Genomic DNA, 5,627 nt, shown 5'->3' with positions numbered 1-5,627 from the left:
CGCCATTCTCCTGCCTCAGCCTCCAGAGTAGCTGGGACTACAGGCGCCCGCCACCTCGCCCGGCTAGTTTTTTGTATTTTTTGGTAGAGACGGGGTTTCACCGTGTTAGCCAGGATAGTCTCGATCTCCTAACCTCGTGATCCGCCTGTCTCGGCCTCCCAAAGTGCTGGGATTACAGGCTTGAGCCACCGCGCCCGGCTCTTTTTTCTTTTCTTTTTTTTTTTAAGATGGAGTTTCGTTCTTGTTGCCCAGGCTGGAGTGCAATGGTGCAATCTCAGCTCACTGCAGCTTCCGCCTTCCAGGTTCAAGCGATTCTCCTGCCTCAGCCTCCCAGGTAGCTGCGGTTACAGGCACCCGCCACTACGCCCAGCTAATGTTTTGTATTTTTAGTAGAGACAGGATTTCACCTTGTTGGCCAGGCTGGTCTCGAATTCGTGACCTCAGGTGATCCACCTGCCTTGGCCTCAAAGTGCTGGGATTACAGGCGTGAGCCACTGCGCCCGGCCGGATGCCTCTTGCTCTCTCATTACTTCTCAGTGTAAACTATCCAGCCGGGGCACTGTTGCCCAGGGGTCAGTCATTTATGTAGTACCTTCACAATGTTTGTAATAACTGAGTCCACTTGTCCTATTATTTATTTGATATTTTCTTTAAATTGATTCATTTTTACTTGAATTTATATTAAAGTAAAGAATGAGAATATTAAGACATACAAAGCACTCAAAACAATACCTGGCACAGAGTAACTGTCTAGAAAAAATAGTAACTAGGCTGGATGAGGTGACTCATGCTTGTAATCCCAACACTTTGGGAGGCTGAGGTAGGAGGATCACTTGAGCCCAGGAATTTGAGACCAGCCTCAGCAACATTGTGAGACCCCATCTCCACAGAAAATTAAAAATTAGCCAGGTCTGGTGGCATGCATGTGTAGTCCTAGCTACTTGAGAGGCTGAGGTGGGAGGATCGCTTGAGCTGGGGAAGTTGAGGCTGCAGTGAACTGAGATTATGCCAATTCACTCCAGCCTGGGGGACAGCGTGAGACCCTGCCAAAAAAAGAAGAGAGAGAGAAGAAAAGGAAAGAAAGAACAAAAAGTAACTATTAGCTATGGTTATTATTATTTATATTACTATATAAATGCTATATTACTTGCAATAACTATACATAGCTATTAAAAGTGTTTGCCCATATGTACCCGTAAGAGTTACTTCTTAGCATCACCAGTGGCACTTTGGGAAATAGCTCCCCCTCCCCCTGAAATGATCTTCTTGGTTTCCATGCGATCTTAAGTATCACTGTCTCCAGGTTTTTCTGCAGCATCTCTGGATTCTCTCTCTGGCTCCTCATCCTTTGACACTCTCATTTATATGGATTCAGTTTTCTACACTTTCTCAGGACGGTTTCGTCTACTTCCATGGTTGTAGCATAAGTAGACCTAGAGTTTTTTTTCTTCAACTTTTAAGTTCAGGGGTATGTGTGCAGGATGTGCAGGTGTGTTACATAGGTAAATGTGTGCCATGGTGGTTTGCTGCACAGATCATCCCATCATCTATGTATTAAGCCCAGCATCCATTAGCTGTTCTTCCTGATGCTCTCCCTCCCTCCACCCCACCCCTGACAGGCCCCAGAGCGTGTTGTGCCCACCATGTGTCCATGTGTTGTCATCATTCAGCTCCTACTTATAAGTGAGTACATACCGTATTTGGTTTTCTGGTCCCGCGTTAGTTTGCTGAGGATAATGGCTTCCAGCTCCATCCATGTCCCTGCAAAGAACATGATCTTGTTCCTTTTTATGACTGCATAGTATTCCATGGGTATAGATACCACATTTTCTTTATCTGGTCTATCATTGATGGGCATTTAGGATGATTCCATATCCTTGCTATTGTGAATAGCGCTGCAGTGAACATACACATGCGTGTATCTTTATAATAGAATAATTTGTATTCCTTTGGGTATATACCCAGTAATGGGATTGCTGGGCCAAATGGTATTTCTGCCTCTAGGTCTTTGAGGAATCGTCACACTGTCTTCCACAATGGTTGAACTAGTTTACACTCCCACCAACAGTGTAAAAGCGTTCCTTTTTCTCCACAACCTCGCCAGCATCTGCTATTTGACTTTTTAATAATAGCCATGCTGACTGGTGTGAGATGGTATCTCATTGTGGCTTTGATTTGCATTTCTCTAATGATCAGTGAGGCTGAGCTTTTTTTCATATGGTTATTGGCTGCTTGTATGTCTTCTTTTAAGAAGTGTCTGTTCATGTCCTTTGCCTACTTTTTAATGGGGTTGGTTTTTTCTTGTAAATTTGTTTAAGTTCCTTGTAGATTCTGGATATTAGACCTTTGTCAGATGAATAGATGGCAAAAATTTTCTCCCATTCCATAGGTTGTCTGTTCATTCCGATGACAGTGTCTTTTGCTGTGCAGAAACTCTTTAGTCTAATTAGATACCATTTGTCAATATGTGCTTTTGTTGCAATTGCTTTTGGCATTTTTGTCATGAAATCTTTGTCCATGTCTATGTCTTGAATGGTATTGCCTAGATTTTCTTCTAGGATTTTTATAGTTTTGGGTTTTACATTTCAGTCTTTATTCCATCTTGAGTTAATTTTTGTATATGGTGTAAGGAAGGGGTCCAGTTTCAATTTTCTGCATATGGCTAGCCAGTTCTCCCAGCACCATTTATTAAGTAGAGAGTCCTTTCTCCATTGCTTGTTTTTATCAAGTTTGTCAAAGATCAGATGGTTGTAGGTGTGTGGCCTTATTTTTGGGTTCTCTAGTCTGTTGCATTGTAGACCTAGATTTTCTAAACCTTTATCAACTGGGCTTCTTCAGCTGAACCACAGAATACAGAAAATGACTCGAGGCCCTATTTTCTCAGTTCTTCAAGAACTGAGGTGCATAACTAGTACCATTCCAGGTGCAGGGGAGAGACGTTCATTCATTCCAGACTGAAGCCTTGGGGCTTTCAGGCTGGCTTCTGCAGTGGAATCCCAGTTGAAGCAGGCTCCTCAACCCCATGCCCCACCCTGTCTTTCCTTCCTAAGGAAATGGCACCTGTACCTACCTTGTTGCCCAAGCCAGAAACCTGACAGGTCATACTAGGACCTCCCTCTTTCCTCTCCTCCTTCCTCCAAAATCAGTTTCCATTATCTAGTCATTCTACCTGCCTTTGAATATCTTCCCTTCTCATTCTCCTCACTGCCACCAACTTGGTCAGTGCACACAACTTTGCCCAATTATTATTCAGAAGTTGCCTGAGTGGCCTCCTTGCCTCTTGCCGCCACCAGTCCCTCCCCAACTGCTTCCTAGAAGCCTCACTACACACAGTCTTATTCTATCATTTCTTCCTTCCTGGCTTGCCAAAACTTTTCTGATAAAGTTCCACATCGGCCACGTGAACTGTCGGATCTTGCATTTACGCCATGCCCTCCCTGTCTCCCGCCCTTCCCTCCCACCTGCTCCTCTGCCAACACACCCTGCTCTCGTAAAACTCATGCTGCTTCTTCAGTTCTCATCTGGCACATGATATATGAGAGCTCCTCCTGAGAGGCAAGCTAGGCCTCTTGCATTCTGCTGCCTCAGAGGACAGCAATGTTGAACAAAGCTACAAACCAACCACAGTCACCTGCAAGGCATCTGCCATTCCCAAGGAGCCACATGTATTCAAATGGAGTAGCTTTCTGTCTGTGAGCATTTGACTCCTGGAGTGGCTAAATTAGGAAAAGAAGTCATTTATCTAATAAAGGTCAGCACCTCCTAGCACAGAGGTCTGTGTCTCAGCCAGTGGCTGCTCAGAGCCTGTATTTTCTTTTTCTTTCTTTCTTTTTTTTTTTTTTTTTTTTGAGATGGAGTGCAGTGGCTCACTGCAAGCTCCACCTCCCGGGTTCACGCCATTCTCCTGCCTCAGCCTCCCGAGGAGCTGGGACTACAGGCGCCCGCCACCACGCCGGCTAATTTTTTGTATTTTTAGTAGAGACGGGGTTGCACCATGTTAGCCAGGATAGTCTCGATCTCCTGACCTCGTAATCCGCCCGCTTCAGCCTCCCAAAGTGCTGGGATTACAGGCGTGAGCCACCGTGCCCGGCCTCAGAGCCTGTATTTTTCAATGGTGGATGTTTCCCTCAGAGAACTTAAATTAATAGGCTCAGCAATGAAGACCAAGGGGCTGGCACAACCCATGTTTTCTTAATAGAACTATGCTGACAGCTTCACTGTATTTGCTACAATATTGCAAGGTTCCAGATCCTCCAAGAGCCTCGGTAATGTCTGTGGCATTGAGATTTCCAAAACACTGTATTGGAGAAGCATCTACCAAGGTAGCAGCTAACCTCCTTTTGATCAAAAGATTTTAACCTGGGACTCATGGCTGGGCTTCAAGGAGTCCAAGGACCCCTACAATTACAGGCATAGTTTTTTGTCTATGTGCATGTGAGGAGAAGGTCCACTTGGAAGGAGGGTCCACTCTCCAGGGAGTCCATTGCTTAGGACCAAGACGCCAGTTTTCCCTTTGGACACCTGACCGATTTCATTTATTCATTAGAATATTTGAACACTTGCTATGATGTGCCAGGCACTGTTCTGAGCAATAGAGAAATGCATCAGAAAACACAAAAACATCGGCACGCATGGCACTTTTATTCTAGATGGAGAAGGAAGACAATATAAATTACATTCTATGTTTTGTTGTTGTCGGGTTTTTTTGTTTGTTTGTTTTTGAGATGGAGTCTTGCTCTGTCACCAGACTGGAGCGCAGTGGCACAATCAGCTCACTGCAATCTCCGCCTCCCGGGTTCAAGCAATTCCCCTGCCTCAGCCTCCCGAGTAGCTGGGACTACAGGCATGCACCACCACACCTGGCTAATTTTTTGTATTTGAGTAGAGACGGGATTTCACCATGTTGGCGAGGATGGTCTCGATCTCCTGACCTCGTGATCCGTCCACCTCGGCCTCCCAAAGTGCTGGGATTACAGGCATGAGCCACCGCACCTGGCCCATTACGTTCTATGTTAAAGGGTCTAAGTGCCACAGAGAAAAATTAAGCAAGAGTGTACTGGGAAAGGGAGATTAAATTTTAAATGGAGTGGTCAAAGAAGGCATCATTGAAACGATGCCATTTAAGTTGAGACTTGAGGCTGTTGAGGGAGCAAGCGACATGGATACCAGAAAGACCATCCCAGGCAGAAGGACCCGCAAGGGCAAGGCCCTGAGGTCCCAGAGGTATCCAGAAGACTCTCTTCAAAGTTCCTTTCGCCTGACACTAAAGCTGAAGCAGGGGCTAAGAAAACATCATCACCTTCTGGCAGAGTGGAGGGGCTGAGCTGCTCAGGTCAAACCATTTTCTGTTTGATGGACCAGGCTGGTTTATCTAAAGCTGCATAAAATAAGGATATGGCTCTGGGCCGGAGACTGACATTCATCATCTTTCAGACATGCTAGTTCCACAGCTGGATGGAGGCATATACAGTTTTGCCTCAAATCCCAATTGTCGTCTGGCCATTCTTTTTTTTTTTTTTCTTTTTTGAGATGGAGTCTCACTCTGTCACCCAGGCTGGAGTGCAGTGGCGCGATCTCAGCTCACTGCAAGCTCCGCCTCCCGGGTTCACGCCATTCTCCTGCCTCAG

Source organism: Mandrillus leucophaeus, unplaced genomic scaffold (genome assembly GCF_000951045.1).
Source record: "Mandrillus leucophaeus isolate KB7577 unplaced genomic scaffold, Mleu.le_1.0 Scaffold410, whole genome shotgun sequence".
NCBI classification, from domain to species: domain Eukaryota; kingdom Metazoa; phylum Chordata; class Mammalia; order Primates; family Cercopithecidae; genus Mandrillus; species Mandrillus leucophaeus.
This window is presented reverse-complemented; position numbering follows the sequence as displayed.